Genomic DNA, 24,183 nt, shown 5'->3' with positions numbered 1-24,183 from the left:
ATTCGAAGGACGAACCATGTCAATGTTATGTCGCTATTGACGAGGAATCCACCCGATATTGCTGTTGATAATTTACAGAAAAACGAAGCAGTTAGTTCCTAGTAAATAGCATATATCCCTATTTTTTTATATTCTCCAAAGCCTAGAAAGACATTCATAAACTGCAGATACATAATCGAACATAGGCACAACTCAGGAATAAAACAGTTTTTTTTTTGTTTTCGTACGATTTAACTCCACACTACTTAAACTGATGAATGTTAGATATCATTTTTTTCCAATGGTTGATAACTTTTCATTGTATGTTGAAAAATATCCATTGTTCATGAAATCCACTTCTATATATATATATATATATATTTATATATATTATTTTTTGTTCACATTTTGTTCACATTTCAATTCTATGTTGATAAGATCTGAATTCAATGTCGGTTGGTTTAGTTCTAGTTTTTTTTAAAGTGAACCCATTTCTATTTTGCTTTGTTTATTAAAACTATCCAGCGTTTACACCAGTCCTGAAGTTTATCTTGCATGTGCTTTATGTCCTTCTTACTTTTCCCAAATAATGAAATATTGTCAGCGTAAAGTAATATGGCAAGATGTTTGTCTGTTATTCCAATTCCTAGATTCATATATGTTAACTCTAATAATAAAACGTTAACAAAAGTCGAACACATGGTAGTCTATACATTGTCCCCATGTTTTGCAATAGACTCTTTTCATTTCTGTTCAGTGTCATACACGACTCAGAACACTGATACATGTTTTTCTCCTAATATAGTTAAATACTTTACCATTATTGTCATCTCTTAGCAACTTGAACAACATCATCTCTCTGCATATACAAATCAAACTCTATTTTCAAGTCAATAAACCGATGTATAAGTTCTCTTTATTTCGGACTGCACTATTTAGGTTGAGATTGATGTTTGATCTTTTTTACGAGCAATTCCGTCTGAATTCATTTTGCAAGTCGGCTAAAATGTCATGACTTTCAAAATAACTCATGATACTTCAACTTTTAAGAGCACAGTATAATTTTTTTTTTTGTGTCGAGTTTCCGTACACTTGATTAACTCTTTCTTGCATTTGCACACGACATTCCATAGGTATAAAAGCATATCATTCAAGTAGAGTGTATTATGTTCACAGCGTCCTTTTGAACCAATGAAACGTTTTTCGGATTTGTCTTTATCAATATCTGTGATAATTAAACTACATAAATGGTCATATATTTTGTAACTACTTTCTTTAGTTTTCCAACTTTCAATAATACTAGTATTTATTAAACATGTTGCTTGTCGTACATCACATGGCATGCAATCCAACGTGATTCAGTCTAGTCTGTGTCGGGAGGGGGGATTTGATTGCTAACATGTTTCTACCTTGTCTACAAGTCTATAACTCGTCATTTCAAATACACAGGTGATAACTAAATGGTTTGGTAGTTTTACTGTATCCCCAATTTACCTTGTAAAGTTGTAGTATTACACATTTGATTGTGGTGTTATCACTTTGAAGTTTAAAAAGACATAACTTTGTTTCTGTTAAAGATCAACAGATTCAAGTCATTGCTGATCAATAATTTTATCCATTACAGCTATGTTCGGTATTTTATCTGTTTGGCTTAATTTCTGGTAAGGCGCCAATTTGTCAACCATTAATATGTAATTACATTTTTAATTCATTAATGTTAGTGTGGGTTGGCAAAGAAACTCTTAGAATCGCGTTGACGAGATAACTAATCAGGAGGTTAGTGGCAATAAGATATTTCCGTGGTTGACCTTGTTGGTGTATATCATATTTGTCTGTCTTTTGTTTATTTCTTAACATTACTAAAGTCGTTAGTTTTACTGTTTGAATTGATTAACATTTGTCATGGCGGAGCCTGTTATAGCTTACTATGCGATATGGATCTTACTCATTATTGAAGGTCCTTCGGTGATCTGTAATTGCTAATTTCTACGATATTTGGTCTCACATGGAAACTTATCAATCTTACCACATCTTTTTATTTTTATAACGATAATAAATTCGTTATCACAAAATATGTTCATTGCTTGATTCCAAGAATTCTTTTGAATCACAAGTCTATTGCTGTAACATTGAAACATTTCAAAATAAACTTTTTAATCTAGATCCATAATGCACCAGAAACTTTTGTTTGGTTTCGATGCATGTCCCTCCTAGTGTAACCAAATCAAGTATAACCTGATACGGAAGTTTCATCCCGTCTTGCTGAATGATAGACAAATTAATGTAAAATGTTTAATTTGTAATTTACAGTTTCCTTATTACCAAGCCAGCTTTATTTTAATATAAGAATAAGAATGATCATTTTAAAAGTGAGCCGGGCTTTCTTCATTGAGTGCGGACTCATGTGACTATTGTTCTGGTGAAAAACTGGTGCTTATTATTCCGTGATTTTACACGATCTGAAGCGTCAAATCGCGGAGCGCGACCGCCTGGTAGATTTCGTAAAATCGCGCTCACATTAATTTCTATTAAGTGTTCAATTCTGGACCTCTTATATAGACATTTCTTTATCTTTAGAATTATTTCTTTTGACGATAACAGTTCTTTCCTTCCACCTAGACAACAATCAAGTTGTGGGTGTAACACTTATACTGTCTGAAACGTTTTCTGAACGACATCTGTAGCTGCTTTGATTATGTTTTCTCCTTCAGAAAACGGATAAGCCGCTTGCCTTAATTGTGATATCTGGATTGTCGAGAGAGAGAGAGTTTGGTATAGAATCAAGAAGGATGGATAACGACGGTACACTTTTTGTCGTGTTCTGATGTGGTGCATTGTTTGACGGTATCTAGGCAATTTTGCATAGACTGAAATGTGATCAGTTAAAGACCTATGACAATTATAATATTTACATCTAAACTCTTAGGGGTATGTGTAACTCTTATGAGGAATTTTCTAAACAATTGTAATCTGTTATATGTCATGAATTTAGGCTATGTAAAAAACCATTCCTGTCAAAGTGAAATGACATGTTCATAGATAAATGACAAAAGCCATCGATAACAGCGATTTAGTTCAGACTGTATTTCGTGATCCGTGTAAGCTTTTAAACTTCTAATTTATATATATCATAAACTGTTCTTGAAAAAAAATGCAAAACTAAAAATGTTCCTATACTTCACTACATCGGGTTTCTTCGTATTTGGCCGATATCAGGTCGTTTCCATTTGAAATACTTTTCAGATGTGTCAAAATTATAAACCGGTGTACCGCAAGAGTCAGTTTTAGGTCATATTATTCTTAATATGTGTGAATAATTTGCCTTTTTATAATCCTAATCATAACACTGATTCTTTTGCTGATGATATCACTATTTCTGTGATTCGAAAAAAACCGAAAAGTATAAAAGGCATGCATTCGATACTGTATTTGTAATTGGTGCGTGAAACCAAATATGAGTTAATGTGTCAAAAACAAAGACAATGGTATAGGTTCAGAGTGCAATGAACAAAACGATATATATATATATATCAATGGCCAACATACTAATGGAGTCACCTTGAAAGATATAATGAAAATTTACTGGAATCATAATGCGAAACTTTTATTTTTACAATATTTTTAGATATCTCCTTCCACATTCGGATTACTGTTGTTCAGTATAAGAAACTGTAGCGAATCTTTAATTGAGAGTTTACGAAATTTGCAAAAAGTGCTGCAATAAATATTTAAAACGAACACGATATCTGAGAACCATTTTAGTTCTATCAAACATTGCCTTAATTGTGATATCTGGATTGTCGAGAGAGAGAGAGTTTGGTATAGAATCAAGAAGGATGGATAACGACGGTACACTTTTTGTCGTGTTCTGATGTGGTGCATTGTTTGACGGTATCTAGGCAATTTTGCATAGACTGAAATGTGATCAGTTAAAGACCTATGACAATTATACTATTTACATCTAAACTCTTAGGGGTATGTGTAACTCTTATGAGGAATTTTCTAAACAATTGTAATCTGTTATATGTCATGAATTTAGGCTATGTAAAAAAACATTCCTGTCAAAGTGAAATGACATGAACAAAACGATATATATATATATATATTAATGGCCAACATACTAATGGAGTCACCTTGAAAGATATAATGAAAATTTACTGGAATCATAATGCGAAACTTTTATTTTTACAATATTTTTAGATATCTCCTTCCACATTCGGATTACTGTTGTTCAGTATAAGAAACTGTAGCGAATCTTTAATTGAGAGTTTACGAAATTTTCAAAAAGTGCTGCAATAAATATTTAAAACGAACACGATATCTGAGAACCATTTTAGTTCTATCAAACATGTTTTAAGAAATCTGGAATTATTCCCGTTGCTCAGAGAATATTAAACCACAAGTCATTCCTAATGCAGTAATCAAAAATATGAATTTGCACTGAAATATGTATGAAATCAAGTACTGTTAAGCCTTTACTCCAGTTGACCCTTTCTACCTTTACACGTAACTACTTCTTCGTCTTGACGCTTGAGACGTCTTAACTACACCTTTTTCCCCAATTCTTCGAACATTAAATAATTATAGTTAAAGTGCATCTGAGTTCACAACAATAACTATTGTTTCAGAAAAAAAATAAAAAAAATGGAATTCCTTTATAGCTTGTTCGCAAAATATAAGTTGACAAGAAATACATTCTAAATCTTCAGAAGTTATGCCTTTTAAGATTCAAATGTTGTCTGTAGCCTTTGCTAGTAAAGGTGTCATCTAGTGTCATCAGGAAAAGTGCAAAAATATGAACGATATTATAAGGTGTGAATAAACTTTTTTTTTCTTTTTTAGAGATCTTAACTAATTCGACAGTTGTGTTTAACTGTTCGTATATTAGATGTACAGATCGTACGACAGTTGATGAACAGGACATAAAATATACTGACGACTGTAAACAACAGCTAAATGGTTTTGCTTGCGTATCTGAACATAAATCTGATCAAGTCAAACCTGGTAATATCATATTATGTGCAATCTTTTTACAACGATAAAAAAGTTATATATAGGATATTAATTCAATTTTTTGTACTGTTAAGTTTTCTCTCTCTCTCTCTCTCTCTCTCTCTCTCTCTCTCTCTCATATCCCAAGATGAGCATTCATATCTATAAACAAATCGTTAAGCTTATATAATACAAACACACTTCGTTCTATTTTTAGAAGAACAAAGCTTGACAATGTCTTTTGCAACAACCATCGAAGGAGCGCTAGAATCTAGCACTATGGCTTTACAGCATATATCGACGAGCCCTCGTGAAAATTCGTATTCAACTAAAATATGGACAGATAGCAGCCTTGCAATACAGTCTAGCATAGGAAGCTCGGATTTTTCACCTACATTAAGTTATCATCATTTTGGCAAATCTATAGTAACACCATCGCTAATATCAATAACAAAAATATCTTATAATATGATATCCACCACTGTAAAAAGCCTAGATGCGACTAATAAAGACGTAACAGAATCTTCCAAAATAAGTTTAATCCAAAGTACAACTAGCAGAAATTCAAAAAGTTCCAGCAGCCAGTATACAGGTATTCCTTTTTTCAGCAACGCTTATGCTCTTTAAATTGTTATATCAACATATTAACAGCAAGGTTACACAAATGACTAAACTGAATGGACATTATGCAATTTATCAATGCAATATATGTTATATTCTTAAAACTCACAATGACATAACAATGACCCATATAGATAAAGGCAACAGTAGTATACCGCTGTTCGAAACTCATAAATCGATAGAGATAAAAACAAATCCGGGTTACAAACTAAAACTGAGGGAAACGCATCAAATATAAGAGGAGAACAACGACACAACAAAAACACAACATTAAAATGTAACACACACAGAAACGAACTATAATATAACAATGGCCATTTTCCTGACTTGGTACAGGACATATACACGACAAGAAGAAAAGAATACTCAGTAATTGCAAAATATGAATAACGGAGATATGGAGTATCCGTCAATGAAAGAGCAACCACATTAAACGAAACACAAATTTAATTACCCTAAGCCATAGATGTCTCTGTCGAAGTGATACATTCGTATTGTTGTTTTTTCAGGTTTGATCATAGGCTTGTTAGTTTCCTTGTTTGTTATTGTGGTAATAGTGGCTATATGTGTTTGTCGATTAAGGTTAGAACATTATTCAAATTATTTATAAGGCATTTTTTTTTTAGAAATTTGCAATAGTTAACATCGTCATGGTTACAAAAAAAACATTTACGTGTTTATGTAACGAGTGTTCAAGTATTTAGAAGAACTTTGAGAGAAACTTTTAAGCATACAAATAAAAAAGATGATTAATTATCATCAGTTGATCAGCAACATCGAAACAGTTTCATTTTACCATAAATTTCATGTCACAAAGGTCAATAAGGAGAACACTACTTTTTCGAAGAAAGGAATATTCTGATGTTGGAAACAGTGTTTTTTTTTTTGTAACTTATATGCAAAATCGCCTATTGATAGATTGATAGACAGAGAGAGAGAGAGAGAGAGAGAGAGAGAGAGAGAGATTTTAAACACTGTTTGCTTAACTTCAGATGACATATTGTATATGCATAAATATATAAACTCGTGAAATACCTTTCTTACATATGCTTTGTTATATGACCGTTTATGTGTAAACAATTTGATTATACTTTTCAGACACACAAGGCCATTTCGAAAGGAAAATATAGCTAATGATAACAAAATATCGTTGAAAAGTATTTCAAAATATCAAGACGTTGATCCTAATTCCGAAAAAGGAACAACGTATACAAAAAGAACAACACACGATACTTCTGCAAATAATGGTAATCGTATGCAGTTTAAATCAGAACACGCTTTAAACAATACAAGGAATTCGGAAGACGAAAACTCCGTTGTGGTGAAAAAACACAACGTTGCATCTGGTAAGGAGAACGCAGATCGAAACGACACTAGCGAAAATGCTGAATCGTTGGATGTCAAGGAGAACAATTATGATTTACTACACCAAGAAATACGGCCTAGTGATATCGAATCTGGGAATATCTACGACACTTCCCGAGGATGTCGTGACGTCTACGATACGACACAACATGTCAATAGTAACAAAAACAAAGACGAATCTGTGTATGACCATACATGAAAGTGACCTCCAAACTTTTGTTAAATCTTCTCATCATGCCTATTAACATCATCAAAATCTTTGTTTTTGTTTTGTGTATGAATTAAAGGCTTGTTTAAAATATGGAAAAACAAATCATAGATCATAGATACGCGTGTGCTGTAGTATTGACATGACATACTTTGAAAGACGTTTTTCATTTCGATATATATATATTAATTTCACACTTTTATGATGCTAAGTACATATAGAAAAATAAAAGTATTTTTAATTTGGTTGTCGTAATGATTTTGATAATCCTTCAACCAAACTAATTGATTCGTCTTCTTTTTACAAACTGCCTGGTAAATATGTTTAATACGCTGATTTCAGACAAAAATATTGAACAATTATTTCTCATATTCACAAAAAACACTGTGTCATGTAAGAATCAAAATCCCGGAAAACGCGTTCCTGATTGTAGGACTGATATCTTAATAATCTATTTTACATTAATCAATAAATATACTAAGTTATCTTGTTGCTTTCATCATTTTTGTAACTGTTTCGCATACGGTTTAGTCAAACATAATTGAAATTCATTCTTATGTTTGAATTGAGCATTAAGATAAGGAAGGGTCTCAACATTCTATTCTTATCTTTTCAGACGACGAGCTTCTAGCGTCCTTTATAGAAAAGGGAGAATAAAAAAATAGTTTCTGTTATGAATGTTTTATGGCTAAACGTCCATTGAAAAGGGTATTACATCTTGAATTTCTGTTAGTTATGGCTTTAAATATCTCCATGATGTACTCCTTACTTGAGTTTTTTAATTCACTTATTTGATGATCAACCTTATTCTGTTTTCAGTGGAAGTAAGATTAAATTTTCTATAATTTCGCGTACAATTTTTCTCCTTACGGTTAGTCTAGTGAGTCGTCAATTAGATTTCTTACAGGGTGGCGATTTGAGTTTATTTTATCTCTCAGAGGAACACAGTCTTATTGCATATCTGTTTGAAAATACATTTTTATTTCTAATGTCAATTATTGCTCATCATTCTAATTTTATTGCATTTAGTGGACCGAACAGAAAGATGTCGTATTACAGGCTTTATATAGGGGCTTTACATTACCAGTACAAGAAGGCGATATGTCTAAATCGTCTAAGTCAAGTCAGCTCATATCTTCACTTACATCTAGAAATTGACAATGAGGGTCGATTGAAAACAGAACTTTACGACAAAGGAGATGATTTTTGCTTCACAATTAAGAATTTTTCATTTCTATGAAGCTATATTCTAGCAGCGCCTGCATATGGAGTATATATCTCTTAGCTGATAAGGTATTCCAGTGCCTGCGTTTCCTATCATCATTTCCTTGATATAGGGTTGCTGCTCACAAGGATGCTATCAAGCCGAGAGTTACAAGAGGTGAAGTTGAAATCATCCATTCGAAAATTTTACGGACGCCATCCCGAGTTGGTTGCCCGTTATGGAATATCTGTTTCATAGATGACGACGGATATGTTCCAATCGACGTAACTGCAATCCCGTCTTCCTTTTCCCAAAATGTGACCTACCAAATTTGACTTATTGCCGGGTTTATACTTTCATGAAATACACGACGGGTGCCACATATTGAACAGGATATGCTTACCCCTCTGAAGCATCTGAGATCACCTGCAGTTTTTGGTGGGTTTTTTGTTACCCAGTCTTTAGTATTCTATATTATGTATTGTGTAGTGTTGATTTTATTTTGGTCTTTTTTGCCAGGGCGTTGTTAGTTGATTTTTCGACTTATGAGTTTGAATGTCCTTTTGGTATCTTTCGCCTTTCTTTTGTGTCTAATTCACTTCTACTGACACATGTGAAATGACAAAATAATAATGCCATAATATCATGAATATTGAATCAATCTTCCGATCAAGAGGTATATTTATCGAGTTCAGTTACAAAATAGTGTGCACTTCATTGTACTCTTCATCAAAATAACAATATTTGTTTTTTTGGTGATGGCATAACCTAAAATAAGTTCTTGTGCTTCAGCCTTGTAATAAAAAAAAGCATTGTGAATTATAAGAATGTGGTTATCAATTGACTGTAAAACATTTGTAGGGATAAACTGTCTCTTTAGTACGTAACATCACACTGATGTAGAAACTTCTGATGGAATAATGCAAAAAACTTTCATTGGCCACATTGCTCGATAGAAATAAAACACGCAAGACATACTTATAACCTCCTAGAAAAGTAACAATCATGAACGCTCAAATTCATTTTTTACTGTGAAGAAAGCATAAAAGCAGAAAATAATGTAAAAGCAGAATTACACTTCTTGTGTCCACCAAGTATATAACTATTCGATATGAATGTTATAATGTTGGTCTCTTCATTGCATCTGTTTTTCTAATGACAACTTGGTAACTTAATAAATATAAAGAGCTATTAATAACTGGTATAATTCCAAATGTCTATTTAAATGTTGAACTGTTGCTCCCACTGCTAATGATAGATGAAAGGATGCACCGTAATACTCAAAAAAGTTAAAAATGTATGTCTTTTCTATCTGTGGTAATATTGACCCTGGTTTATTAAAAGAAATCAAATGTAAAAAAATATCTTCTCGGATATAACTGTTGCATTAATATAAATGAAAAAAGATCAACAAAAACATCATGTTCTTTTCTACCACGTACTGAATTCGTTGTTTCTATTTAGTTATATTCGTTAATTATACATGTACATTTGGTATTAGGAAGCCATAATTCATCTACTGTATTAATAGCCTGTCAACACTGAGGTTACGAGTTCGAACCCTGCAAGTGGCAGGTCGTTCGTTTCTGCCAAAGGTCGCTGTTTCTATCCGAGCAATTCAGCTTCTATCGTCATTAAAAGCTGGCCTACACAAAATAGCAAATAGTGCTGAATGTGGCGTTTAACGCCAAAAGTCAATCACTTAATAGATTAAACATTTAGTTAATACGTTTTGTTTATTCTAGATTTACAAATAGATATAACATATGATTTATCTATTTTTATATTTTCATAAAACGTTAATTTCTGCAATAAAACTTGAAAATATGCAGAAAAGATCACACATCAGATCTATAATCTATGTTTATGTTTAAAACATAAAAAACAAAATAATTATTACGTGGGAACCTTAAACATTTCGACACGCTTCCTAGATTAGAGATAGTGGTGTTTTCCGACTTCAAAAAATTCTAATAAGAAAAATACTCCAAGGTAAACTAAATAAACGGAAGTTCATAAAAATTAAAAAAAAACTCAACGCTCTACTATATCAAACAACGAAAAGACTGTAATACAACTGTCATATTCCTGACTTGGTACAGATTTTTTCTGAGAAACTGGTGGAGTTTACATGGTGTTACACATAGCTAATAAAATCATATCCCTGTATGGCAGGTGACTACTATATTTTCTTTGAATTGACAAAAGTAATGTGAGCACCCCCAAAATATGTAATTGCGATCCAGCAACCAAAATTTTGTAAAAAAAAACAACACAACGCATGGCGATGTGTTTACAATAGGCACACAAGCGTGAAATGTACCAAACAGGTAAGTTCCTGTTGATTTGATACTTTTGCGTTTTTATAATATATGTATAATACATTATGCTAATCAATACATGTTCTTAATAAGTACACAATATCGCACAAGTTAGCACTAACAATAATCCCGTATGTATCCCTACCTTGCCTGTAAAATGCACAAACTATTTGGAATATATCAAAAATCCTGATCACATACTAAAAAAACCTAGATACATCCTTATTGTATTGTTTTCTCTTTATGTAAGTTTTTTTTAATTGTCTGGATATCGTGCACGATCAGATGTTATCCATTAGTACATGTATAGTACACATTGTTTCCATTAAATTGATTAAGGCTATAATAGAATATCTAAGTTGCAATAGGTCTGGTATAGTAAAACAAAATTGTCATAAACTGATTGTTACATCATGTTTATCAGAGATGATAGCTGTACATTTCTATTAATTAATATAATGTTTTTCAGAGGGAGGATCAAATTAAATGTGGGATACAGAATAGAGTTTCGAAAATGGTCAATATAGTTCCTTGCCAATGTGATGTTTACCATACGCCTTCCGAGAGTGACTCAGTCTGAAGGAATGTACTTATCAATATTACATTCAATGGGCTTAGATTGAATGTCATATTCATGCAATTATAATCGTTAATTCGAAATATTTGGAATTTGATTTTTGATCGTTTTGTCGTTGTGTTGGCGTCTCACTATTATATACCCCATATTTCATTTTATTCGTAATTATAATAATATTCAAAAGATTTTTTCACAAACCTTACGTTTTTTTAAGACACATTGGGGCAAAACAAATTTCAAAATATGATAAATTATCTACGTTTATTGAAATACTTAATTGTTACCTGAGAATTCATTTAAGATAAAACAAAACGATCAAAATAAGTTGGTTGATTTTCCTCTTGAACAATATTGATCGTTATAAACAAAAGATTTCGCTTCCGTAAGTAAGTGCATTGATGGAAAGAAAAAATGGAACTAAATGGTTGCCTGCTTCTTCTTATATTTTCACATATAACACAGGGAATTGGTAAGTATTTTATAAATTATTAAATAGAAAATGTGATCTCGATTTGTTCAATATTTTCATTGTAACAGTTATGATGCTAAATGAAATTCAAAAACGTGTAAACATCATTGAAAGTACAAAACGATGCAAAGAACAAAATTGGAGAAAAGCTCTTAGAGATGGACGATGGTCAATCAAAAATATATAAATATTCGATATATTGATAACTCATGCTGATAGTTGAAAAGTTAATTTGAAGACGGTCAAATTTGTTTCTAGATTATTTATTAAATTACGATGCTATGTATTAGAACATAGTAGCAGCATTTTTATTAATATAAACATTTCTCTTGACTACCCATGTGGGCGAATCCGAAAATTACCATTTACCATATTTCATTTGATGCAATATGCTTTGGTTCAAAAATACATCTATCACTGGTGCACAGAAAAACAAGATGTGAAAAAACGGGTAGTATTAAAAGACTTAACACATCGGGTCCAAAATAACACAATAAAGATAATTATAAACTTATAAACGTACATTATAAAATTAACTCATTTGGTCTGTAAAACCGGTTGCTACGATAATGTGGATTAACATGATTAATGTAAAAGTTAGAGCGCTGAGCAGACTTTCATCAACAATCTAAATGTTTAACAATAAACATACAGATGAATTAATAAGTGATAGCAACATTTAAACGAGATAATTTTCAAGTGAATAAAACAAAATAAAAGGGAATGTTTTTCCTTAGACACGATTTATAGCTACTAAGGAATTCATTAGATAATAACACCCCATCAATAAATTGTTCCTCACAGGATTTTCCAAAACTGCTATTAAGTTTTTGATTAAACAGGGAAGTGCACATTTAAAATAATAAATATGGAATTGCTGACATCTCTTCTATTAGTAATTTTTAAATTATCTAATTCAAACGGTAAGTAAGTGTAACAAATATTTTAATAATCTGATGCATAAGTAATCGTCATTATTAGTATTCTTCGATAAAAAGAAAGCAACGTGTTAATAAGTACTAAAAGGATCTTCCGGGTATGTCTTTTCTATGGGAAGGCATATACTGTTTATATCTATGAAGTGTTCAAGTAACAAACACGTAAAGCGATCAATCCCTGTGTTGATTTTATTTAAACTGATCATGATGACCAAGAACTCGAATTATAGTCCAGCAGATAGGTGCAATATATGAAGGAATAATGCACTTCGTGTTAAAAGCACCAAATTTTGCTCAAACATACCTCTTTCTATACTCTTAAATCTAAGATATATAGGCAAGCTGGAAAAATAGTTTACTTCCGGTAAAATCTAATATGGCGGATGCACGTTCTGTATTTCAATTATTTCCATTTTCTTTCAGAAATGTTAATTTAGATTACAAAAAATGATATATTTATTTGATCAGAATCACATCACAAGGGTTTTATTGTTATTTTTAAATATTGAAATAGTATTTGGTGAAGTTGAGGCCACTTCCAGTCGCAATTTTGTGTTAAAATACAAGAAAAATGTCGACTTTCTGTTGTTGCACAAAGCGTATTGATACTGGTGCCGGACATATGAGTTATCGGAACATCTCGTGAAATTCTACAATGAATCTGAATAAATGCCGTAAGACCTGCTATTTAAAGTTCAATTCAACAGATATTAAGATATAACAAAAAACACATAGAGAGGATACATATGATATGTCAGAAAAGACAGCCACTCGGAACAGGAAATTCACCTGCACCGGCTTACCATGTAAAATAGCAATAGAAGAATATGTATGTTTCTTTTATAGTTCGAATAAACCAGATGAAAACCTCCACGAAGTTACTACAAGTAATGTTAATATTCGTGTTTGTCAATGTGCACTTAAACTTCAGGACACAGCTTTATAAACGAAACTCAGTGCCGGGGACCGTGTTACACAAGAAGCGCAAGACCATGTTCGACGACTTTCTATTATATACCGTGGATAAACGTTTCCCGTTAGGATTGCCGGTATTGTATGATAGAGTGCTCTCGGTATTGCAATGAATAAAATGGGTTTGTGTATCCACCGTCACTGGAGAAAGACGTATTTACCATCACTACCGTAGATATAACATTGACCACAATCCAAGCTAAAGATTCATTTCATGGTACTGGGATATCATTATACCGGCATGTGACAAGTGATGAACAAGGTGAACAACGGATAAACTTACTCGTACAGAAAACACAGTGTACAAAAGTGACTGAAATTTTGCCAGCATCGTTTGCAAGTGGAAGACCTGTTGTCTTGAAGACCAAAGTTCCTGAGATACCGCTGAAGGAAGGACCTTACACTGACTGTACTGAAGATTTACGAGAAGCAGTTCAGGAGGAATTTAGGTTGTTAACATACTTAAAAAATGATAAATAGTTGATAAATAATGAGACAGATACAATAAACAATTGTATACTGGGAACCAAATTATGTTTTATAACCTTTCATAATGAAGCAAAATCACTAGGAAACAATTTGCATTCAGCTACTTTTTGCTAACAATATACCATGACTCAACAATGTATATGCAAACTTATTTGTTCAATATAAGTTTACCGTATATAAAAGTTCCGATTGGTTTCGTTGCAGATGTCAGAAAATTGTAGCAGACACACAAGAAGATGAAGTTGATGAATTGTCAGTTGTGTCTTGGGGAACCTTCCCTATGCATATGCGTTTATTAAAGAAAGCTATATAACAAGAACACGACGTGCGCATCAATAGAGAGGCGAAACATACTAAAGGGAGATTCAAACTAATAAGTCGAAAATAAACTGACAACGCCATGGCTAAAACAGAAAAGGACCAACACACAAACAATAGTATAAAACACAACATAGAAAACTAAAGACTGAGCAACACGAACCCCATCAAACCTGGGGTAGATCTCATGTGCTTCGGAAGGGTCAGCAGATCCTGCTTCACATGTGGCACCCGTCGTGTTGCTTATGTTAGTACAAACCCGGTAAAAAGTATAATTCGGTAGATCACAAGTGAGAGCTTGTAGTTTGTTTGTTCTTCTTAAGACTGCTCCCACTGAATTTCTTTAAAAGGAAAACCTGGATGAGACACCAAGTTTTGGCGAATGTTGTATGCAATTGTCATTGGATAAGCCACATTTTCATTGCTGGTATTAAACAATGAAGTTTGAATTGGATTCATAAGTTTTCATTCGAGCCATCAGAGAAGGACATTTCAAGCTGTACATAGATACGTTGAGTAAGATCATTCCTTGGTGTTTTGCCCTTGACCATATTCATCATTCCTGGTGGTTACCAGTTCATGTGGCTGACATAACAAACATTGAGTCTGAATGAAAACATTCGTCAAGGATTTAATGAGAGTTGCTTTCGAAGTGCTTAAATCCATTGACAACATCAACAGGAGATGTAACCAATGTAGACGCTATAATAGATTGACGGTGTAGCTGTTGATAATATGTCGAAGCATGCAAGGAACAGGAATAAGGAGACGTGTACATGGGCAAACATGCGTTCCTAGAAAACTGGCAGAGCTTCTAACTGGTAGATAATAACAAAACAGAGCGTTCTTATTTTCTGTCTCATAAGCTGAAGGATGAGAACATTTTCGGGGAGATAACTATTGCTTCAGATTGACAAAATGTTATGTGTATTTGTACCCATGATAACGTAAGGCCTTGCACATTAAAATCAAGAAGAAGCGAATACCAGAATTGTGGTACATATTGCAGATGTGGTAAAAGAAGGACATACTAGAGTGATGATTCGAACAGTTGACACGAATGTTGTATTAATTGTTGTGTCTTGCTTTCATTTGACGAATGCAGCTGGAATTTGGGTTGATTTTGGGACTGGAAAAAAATTTAGATATATTTCGATTTCATGTACTTGCTAATAATTTGGGACTAGAAAAATCATATGCATTGCCTGTCTTCCATGCATTCACCGTATGCAATACTGTGTCATCGTTTGCGGGTAGTAGAAAAAATCAGCATGGAATGCATTGAAGGCTTTTAATGATGTTACCAGAGCATTCACAATTATGAGAGACCAGCAAGGACTGTGAATGTCAAAAAAATTATGCTTTTTTTTTAACGATTGTTTGTTATCCGGTGTATGGTCGAACAAATATATAAGAGAAAGTATATGAGGCACGAAAACATCAATTCGCTCAAAAAGGCAGGTCCATTGAAGGTATTCCTCTAACAAAATCAACATTTTCCAACACATCAAACATTGTATTTATTAAAAAAAGGCAACAGTAGTATACCGCTGTTCGAAACTCATAAATCGATAGAGATAAAAACAAATCCGGGTTACAAACTAAAACTGAGGGAAACGCATCAAATATAAGAGGAGAACAACGACACAACAAAAACACAACATTAAAATGTTACACACACACAGAAACGAACTATAATATAACAATGGCCATTTTCCTGACTTGGTACAGGACATTTTAAGAAAAAAATGGTGGGTTAAACCTTGTTTTGTGGCATACCGAACCTCCCGTTTTTATTGCAAAGTCAAACACAACACCAAAACGACAACATCACATGACAGGACCACAATACAAATAGATGGGAGAAAGAAACACACGAATAATAGCTAACAAAAGGTACTAGGCTTAAAATTCAATACGCCAGACGTGCGTCTCGTCCACACAAGACCAACCAGTGACGCTCAGATGAAAAAAGTTTGAAAGCCAAAACAAGTACAAAGCTGAAGTGGATGTGTTTGGAGTGAATGTCTCAACTTCAAACCTCAATTGTCTAACAAAAAAGGCTTTCGGCTTGATATAAGACAAAAGCGATCAACGGCAACTGCTTTGGAGCAATATGTCAGAGGCTTCATCTTCATGCCTAGTGTTAATTCTCTGTGGATGCAAACGAGGATATCGTTATCATTGCACGTGTGGACAATATGCCCTACAATGCACTTCCCTGTGTGCTTGTGGTGGTGATTGTGAATGACACGTCTTTCAATTTGTAAACTTGACAATAGAGCCATAGTAATAACAGTTCTTCGACTCTGTTTTATATTATATAGATATAAGAAGATGTGGTATGAGTGCCAATGAGACAAACCTCCATCCAAATCACAATTTGTAAAAGTAATCCACTATAGGTCAAAGTACGGCCTTCAACACGGAGCCTTGGCTCACACCGAACAGCAAGCTATAAAGGGTCCAAAAAAGACTAGTGTAAAACCATTCAAATAGGAAAACCAACGGTCTAATCTATATAAAAAACGAGAAACGAGAAACACTTATGAACCACATTAACAAACGACAACCACTGAACATCAGGTTCCTGACTTAGGACAGGTGCAAACAAAAGCAGCGGGTTTAAACGTTTTAATAGACGCCAACCTTCATTCTAACCTGAAACAATAGTGTAACATCACAACAATGAAAGACAATCTATAAAATATCAATTTGAATTGCTTAACTCAATCAAAAGACATATGAACAAAAACAAGTGAACATACACTGAACGAATAAATTTGATCTATGACACAATGTAAATACAAAATTAATAAAACAGGGGGGTTAGATGTAAAACAATATCAGAAAGACAACCATAACCTTGGACAAAATGCCGCCAAATAAAATAACGTACACAGGTAAATAAAAATATTTTTTTTGTAAGGTATACATGGAGTATTCAGAATTTTGTCATTTGCGGTCAAAAATATCACCAAAAACATAATTTTGGGACAAAATGCAGATGTTTAATAAAATAATCAATATTTTGTATACAAATATTTCCATACTCAAAAACAGAAGCGTTAATCGGTGAGTGTAAATGATACAACAATATTAATTACTTTTTATCGTTACAAGAAAGTTTCTACAAAAATATTGTGGTCAGAATAAATAGTTCACGAAACTGAAATTGTCAAAATGGGGTATTCGGTATAATTTAAATGTTCGATGTTATAATTTGAATATAGTACTAAGGGATAAACTTTTTAAGAAGTGTTAATAAAATTTTGATAATGCTTCTGTTAAATTAAGTGCGTTTTAAATTCAATTTTCGACAGAAATGCGTAATATAATCGTATTTATTCACTGTTATATGTTCAGTGACAAACACAACAGTTATATTGGCAATGAACATGACGAAGTTAACATTGAAATGTTTATATGAAATTAAAAAAGTAATTGTTAACCTGACATAAAGAAATACAAAATGGAATCTAGAAATGTTTGTTAACATCAGGATTAAAAAAAAATATCATTGTTTCTCCTCTGATTATACCATGTATACGGAAGAATACAAATATTTTCAGTTTACATTGTGTGGTATTTAAGATTCCTTTGACCTGGTACAAACGTATGAGTACAATAAATTTATCATGAAGTCTATAAGTGTTCTATATCCCAAAAGAAATAATCTTTCTATACCACGTAATTTTTTAGTAAAAAAAATCTTTTATCATAATTGATTTCAACTATTTCTCTAATTCTTCGTCAATTTATCCCTTTCTGCACCCATTGTATAAAAAAAATTTAATCAACGTGTGGTTCGTTTGATCTCAGTTCTTCATTGGTTAAAATCCGATTATGACGTCGAATTTTTTTGCTTTCCTCTGAATTTCCTATTTCCACCATGCCTGATGACGTCACATAGAAAGAACACATCTTTTTGCAGATCATTCAAAAAGAAGGAATAAGTTTGCCTGCATATTGTTTGAAAATCATTAGAGAAACAGATTCCACCACCAAATCTCGTGTAATACGATATTTATCCACTCTCGACAGTTAAATTTTAAATATTTAAAACGCTCGGCGAGCCTCGCGTTTTAAATTTGAAAATTTAACTGTCTCGAGTGAATAAATATCGTATCACACTCGATGCAGTGGTAGAATCTATATATAACAATAAATATACGCTTTTGTTAAAGAATCAGAATCTGCCTACCAAAGGGAAAACATATATATGTGGGATGTCTATAAATAAATAGTCGATGAAAATTTGTTTGTATCATTTTTAAATCATTTTATCTATTGATTCGTAGTAAATGAGATAACATTTGTATTCGTTGTAATGAACAGAAGGAAAAAATGATGGGATATGTTTGAAACACTCTTTTTCTTGTTTAATTTTTTTTCATCTAATAGAATGGTTTGAAATATATAGAACAATATTTACACCCTTATTAGTTAAATAACCTAAACTACAGTGTTACATACCTGGGCAACTATTCTAGTTGTACCATTTCTTTTTTCTAAGCCGATTCTTCACCCAGTATTTATCAAAATAAAAACACACATAATCCATAAACTTACAGACACAAATAAATATCCTTTAAAACCCACAAGAAAACGTGGGGAGCCAATGACTAACAAAATGTTAAACATAAATCTGGATGAACTTCATTCAAGATTTTTTTTATAGTGTGTATGGTACTGCTCACAAATACTCCGTTTAGTGAGTAGATGGTCAGCTTGATCTTAAATTTTGCTTGCGGATGATTGGGTACAATACCGGGAAAATGACATGAAAACCATTACAAAATGAAATACAATTACTCTAAATATTATACTCTGAAGATTCATTTTAAATACTTAAAGTGTATTTTAAGTAAGCGAAAGTCAAAACAACTGTCCAATACTGGGGAATAATAGGCATCGTCCCTACGGGCCTCCGCTGTATTATTTCGTATGGGCATTTATTTGGACTTTCTCTATAACTAGAAATGTGTTTAAACTAAACCAGGAACAATCAAACACAAACAAAATTATAAGCAATTGGTATATAAATGTTGGAATTTTTACTGAGCTATCAAAATAGAAGGGACCCAAAAGAACAGCCAAATATTCCTAAAGTGAACTTTGCCTGAGAGAGTTGGAGAAATGTATGTTATAGTTATATTGACACTACAAATTTGACATGCGCATATCGATAGATAATATCATTCAATTGATTCTCGAAACCAAAATATTTAAAAAATCCAAAACCTTGTACAAACGTTGAAAGATCTAATAAAAGCAACAAAATGAAAGCCAAACCCGAACAAGGAATTTTGCATGAGGGAGATTCATTCCATAATTTTAAATTTTGGAATACAAATTTTATAACGGCATATTTCACTCAAACAATAATATTTATTAATCATGCAGTACAACAGCAGCGGTATTAAACACACAAAACTCACAAACAATTTAAGTTATATTAAAGTTACATTGACGGTACAAATTTGACATGCGCATGTCAATAAATAATTTCTCTTCAATGATTCTCGAAACCAAAATATTTTAAAAATCCAAAACCTTCTTCAGACGTATGAAAAACTTATACAAGAAACAAAATGAAAGCCAAAACTGGACAAGGAAGCAGACTTTTGCACGAGGAAGATTTATTCCATAATTTCGTATTTTGAATTCAAATTTTATAGCGCATATTTCAATCAGACAATAACCTTATCAATCATGCAGTACAACAGCATCGGTATTAAACACACCAAATTCATGAAAAAGTGTACGATGTTATACTTACATTGACAGTATAAATTTGACATGCGCATGTCAATAAATTATGTCTCTTCAATGATTCTCGAAACCAAAATATTTAAAAAAAAGCAAAACCTTGTACAAACGTTGGAAGATCTAATAAAAGAAACAAAACGAAATCCAAACCCTGATAAGGAATCAGACCTCTGCATGTGGGATATTCATTCTATAATTAAAAATTAAAGATACAAATTTTATAACGACATATTTCAATAAAACAATAACCGTTATTAATCATGCAGTTCAAAAGCAGCGGTATTAAATACAGCAAACTCACAAAAAACTTTAAGGTTTGTAACTTTGATAAGTCATGCATACTTAGCAGAAGATGCTCATCATGTCGACGCATCAGGTCTCGCTCCTGTTGCAATATTTTGCCAATTTTTTGTTATGTTGGTTTGTATATTTATGATGCATAGATTTACATCTGTAAACTTATGTTGGCTCTCAACTATTCACAACCTTTATAGACTAGAGACGATTTAATACTTAAGTTATTTTATAGCAACTGTAGAAAACTGTCTCTATTTGTGTTTTTTAAAGTTATTTTTGTCGTCATTTTGCTGTTCTTTGACGTATACTCTACATCTCATGTGTACATAGTTAGGAAGGTATTTACAATTCTTCCCTGCATGCTGATTGTATAGTAAGTTTATTTAGCAAAAGGTGTCATACATTTTGTTTATTTGAAACTAAGCTCACTTCGATCCACAAAGAAAGAGACAGAATTTTGATATCATTATGTTTGTGACGCATTTGTACGATTGATAATGAGCTGCATCAACATTTATTTGGCGAACTTGGAAGTCTTCGATTTCTCAGTCAAGTGTTGTAAATAAACTTCTATCATTGTTTAGTTGGTCTTATCAAATGTCGTATGAATATAGATCGTCGACATGACCTATAAAAGTCTTATAAAATATCGTCAGATGGTTGACTGTCAACATGAGACTTCACGTGTATAAAGACATTGTACTTTGTGATTTGATTATATTAACATAAAATATTTGTTTCTTTAAATTCCTTATTTTCTAAAAATGTCTTGATGTAACTATTGTTTCCATTAGTATCCCCTTCATCTACGATGAAACTTTGTTTTTCAGGCAAGTCGTTTTTACGTTCACGTCTAGTTTCTCCAGTACTCCAATCCGTTTTCTTTCGTGCAATTAAGTAAGCCACGATGTCTATTATTAGAACAATACATCTCAGTATGAGGCTGAAACCATAAGTAGCATATCGGAAGTTCACATTGTTGTACAACGCGCATGATCCCTTTACTCCACACCGTGAGCTCCATATTTTGCAACACATGTCAATTATTTCCCCAAAGATAATAGGTCCTAAGAACCAACCTAAAATGTTAATAAATTTGTTCAACAAATTCATTTAAAAAATATATATATAGAAAAACCACGATTAGTTTTACAAAAGAAACTAAGTACACATTAAATAAACAATTTAAATGATATTTTAAATGGTACAGGCATTTTCTGAAAAAAAACGGTGGGCTAAACCTGGTTTTATAGCTAGCCAAGCCTCCCACGTGTATGACAGTTGTTTATAGCAAATATTAGATGGCTGGATATTGTGTTGTATCTGAGATGTTTATGACGTTACGAAAATAGTCTTTAAGACATTTTTAACTTTTACCGTTAACATTTGTGTGTGCATGTTGCTTAACTCTGTTTTCAATGAACAGAATGCTGAAGCTTACTATTTCTAGTTGGGTAAAACATGAACTAGTACTTATTAGTTTTAATGAATCCTACTGGTTTTTAGGCAATCTGAAGTTATTTGTTTGATTTGTAATCAAAGTGAAATTGACGAAGATCTGTTGTTTACGTTTATTCGTGTATAGGTTGACCGGCAATTTGCTTCACGGTACCTCAATTTTAGTCGAGACATTACTTTCAAAAATATAAATGTTGGTCTATTTCAAGGCCTAACGTTACGTTTAAGATTTATTACACGAGAAATGCATTTTAACTAAAAAAAGAGTGTTCCCTTTTTCGAAACATTATACATTTTGTGTTGCCTAAATGTAGTACATGTTTTCACCTTTTGAAGATATTTGCTATTATAGCAATTCACAAATTTATCAAGCTAAATTCATGTTTGCTATGGAAAACATTGGCTGTCATTGAGAAAAATTACAAAATTAGAGATACCCAAGAGATACACACTGTCAACAAGGTACAACAAAAATACCGAACTCCAATGCAAATTCTAAAAGGAAAAGTCCATAAAAACTGAGTCAAACGAAATCAATCAGCTGAACCAATGGGAAATATAGTCTCAATATTATCTGAAAGTGTGATTCAGTCATTGATTAGAGAGATGGAGACACAACCAGATAGTTAACGGACATGACCAATCGCATACTCTCGGGCCGGGTGTTTTATCGACTTTATACATTGAAAGGTATGCGAGAATTTTCGAACAGCTTTTTAACAAAAAAATCCTCACTTATTACCTAATAAAGTTGTAATAAATGCTGAGAAAGCTATAGCTATTCCTTTCTGATTTTCTTCAACTGATCTAAAACAAGAAATATAATATATCAAATTTGTTATTATATAGTTGTATGGTTACCTACATTAAAAAACAATATAGATAAACGAAATACAACAGCAGTATTACATTTTCAAGGGGAAAACTGCAACCACAGAATGATTTTCAACATTGAATTCTTGCCAGTATTGTTCATTTGTGTATTTTGTGTTTTACAATTTTTTTCTTTTGCTACCCTTATTCGAAAATGCTTTCGAAATCGATATGGTCAAAGTCATTGAGCCTCTACTTAATCTAGGTTTTGATCTGTTAAATGAACTGTTTTTTATAATTTTAAAAATGTATCTTTCATGAATAAAGACAAATTGATAAGATATTCAAAACTATTATTAACAACACCATTATTATTATTAATTATTATTAATAATTACTATTAATAATTATTATTATTAATAATAATAATAATAAGAAGAATAATAATAATAATAATAATAAGAATAATAATAATAATAATAATGATGATGATGATGATGATGATGATGATCTTACCTCAACATGAATATCAAACTTGGTATAATAACCAATGATTCGACCAAACTAAACACACAGGTAACAACAAGATAGGGAACCAACATTTGACAGTCAGATGAACATAAACCAGGTTTACCTGTCGCTGTTGGACCTATACATGTACAATTCGTAAATCCCTTTTAAGTAGAAATATAAATTATTTATATTGCAACATCTGCTATTTTTTGCAGTCAAAATGGATTAACAATATGCACTTTTGCTCCATACAGTCACTGGCCGTTCAGACGAGTTAGAATCTCGACGGAAGAGTAATGATTTAGACTTGAGCAAAGAATATATACTACCTCATTGTTTATCTTTCCGTATGTTACGTTTTTGCTTTACATTGTATAATAATAACCTTGATATTCATTTTTAAAAGTTACACGTCGATCCTACTTATTAAATCAATTAATTGTTTTTCTTTATCGGTCTGTATTGAAAGCTCAATTTATTTACAAAATACAGTTAACAATCGTATATTTATGCAGCAAAAACACGGGCATTATATATATTGTTTGGATATTTGGGTGTCGTTAGACATAAATCATGTTGTGAGGTCAACGTCAACATTTTTTTTTATTAATTTATCAAGAATGTTGAAGGAAATCATTATATTTAGGAGAGCTACGCTATAGTAGACCAACATTAACCGTAGCTTTTTGGATTATGATATTGATAAATTTGATGCTTGCTGTTGTGGTAAAAAGTATTTGATTGTATTTTTTTATTATATTGTTACCAAAGCAAACACTTTCCTTCATTATGTTTTCTTCCATTTGGTCATAGTGTCTTTTTCATTGAATAATTTGTTTTAATTGCATCCTTGTTATCCCCTCTTAGGTCTTGCTTA

General features: G+C 32.2%; 1 protein-coding gene across 1 annotated transcript in view; it reads right to left on the bottom strand.

Annotated features, from left to right (window-relative positions):
* The window catches only part of LOC127723897 (solute carrier organic anion transporter family member 3A1-like), a 58,997-nt gene that overhangs the window by 28,992 nt on the left and 5,822 nt on the right, over nucleotides 1–24,183 (bottom strand). The gene's annotated exons all lie outside the window — the stretch shown is intronic.

The sequence above is a fragment of the Mytilus californianus genome, unplaced genomic scaffold, assembly GCF_021869535.1.
Source record: "Mytilus californianus isolate M0D057914Y unplaced genomic scaffold, xbMytCali1.0.p SCAF_13, whole genome shotgun sequence".
NCBI classification, from domain to species: Eukaryota; Metazoa; Mollusca; class Bivalvia; order Mytilida; family Mytilidae; genus Mytilus; species Mytilus californianus.
Note: the sequence above shows the minus strand (reverse complement) of the source record. Positions and strands in the feature narration are given on the sequence as shown.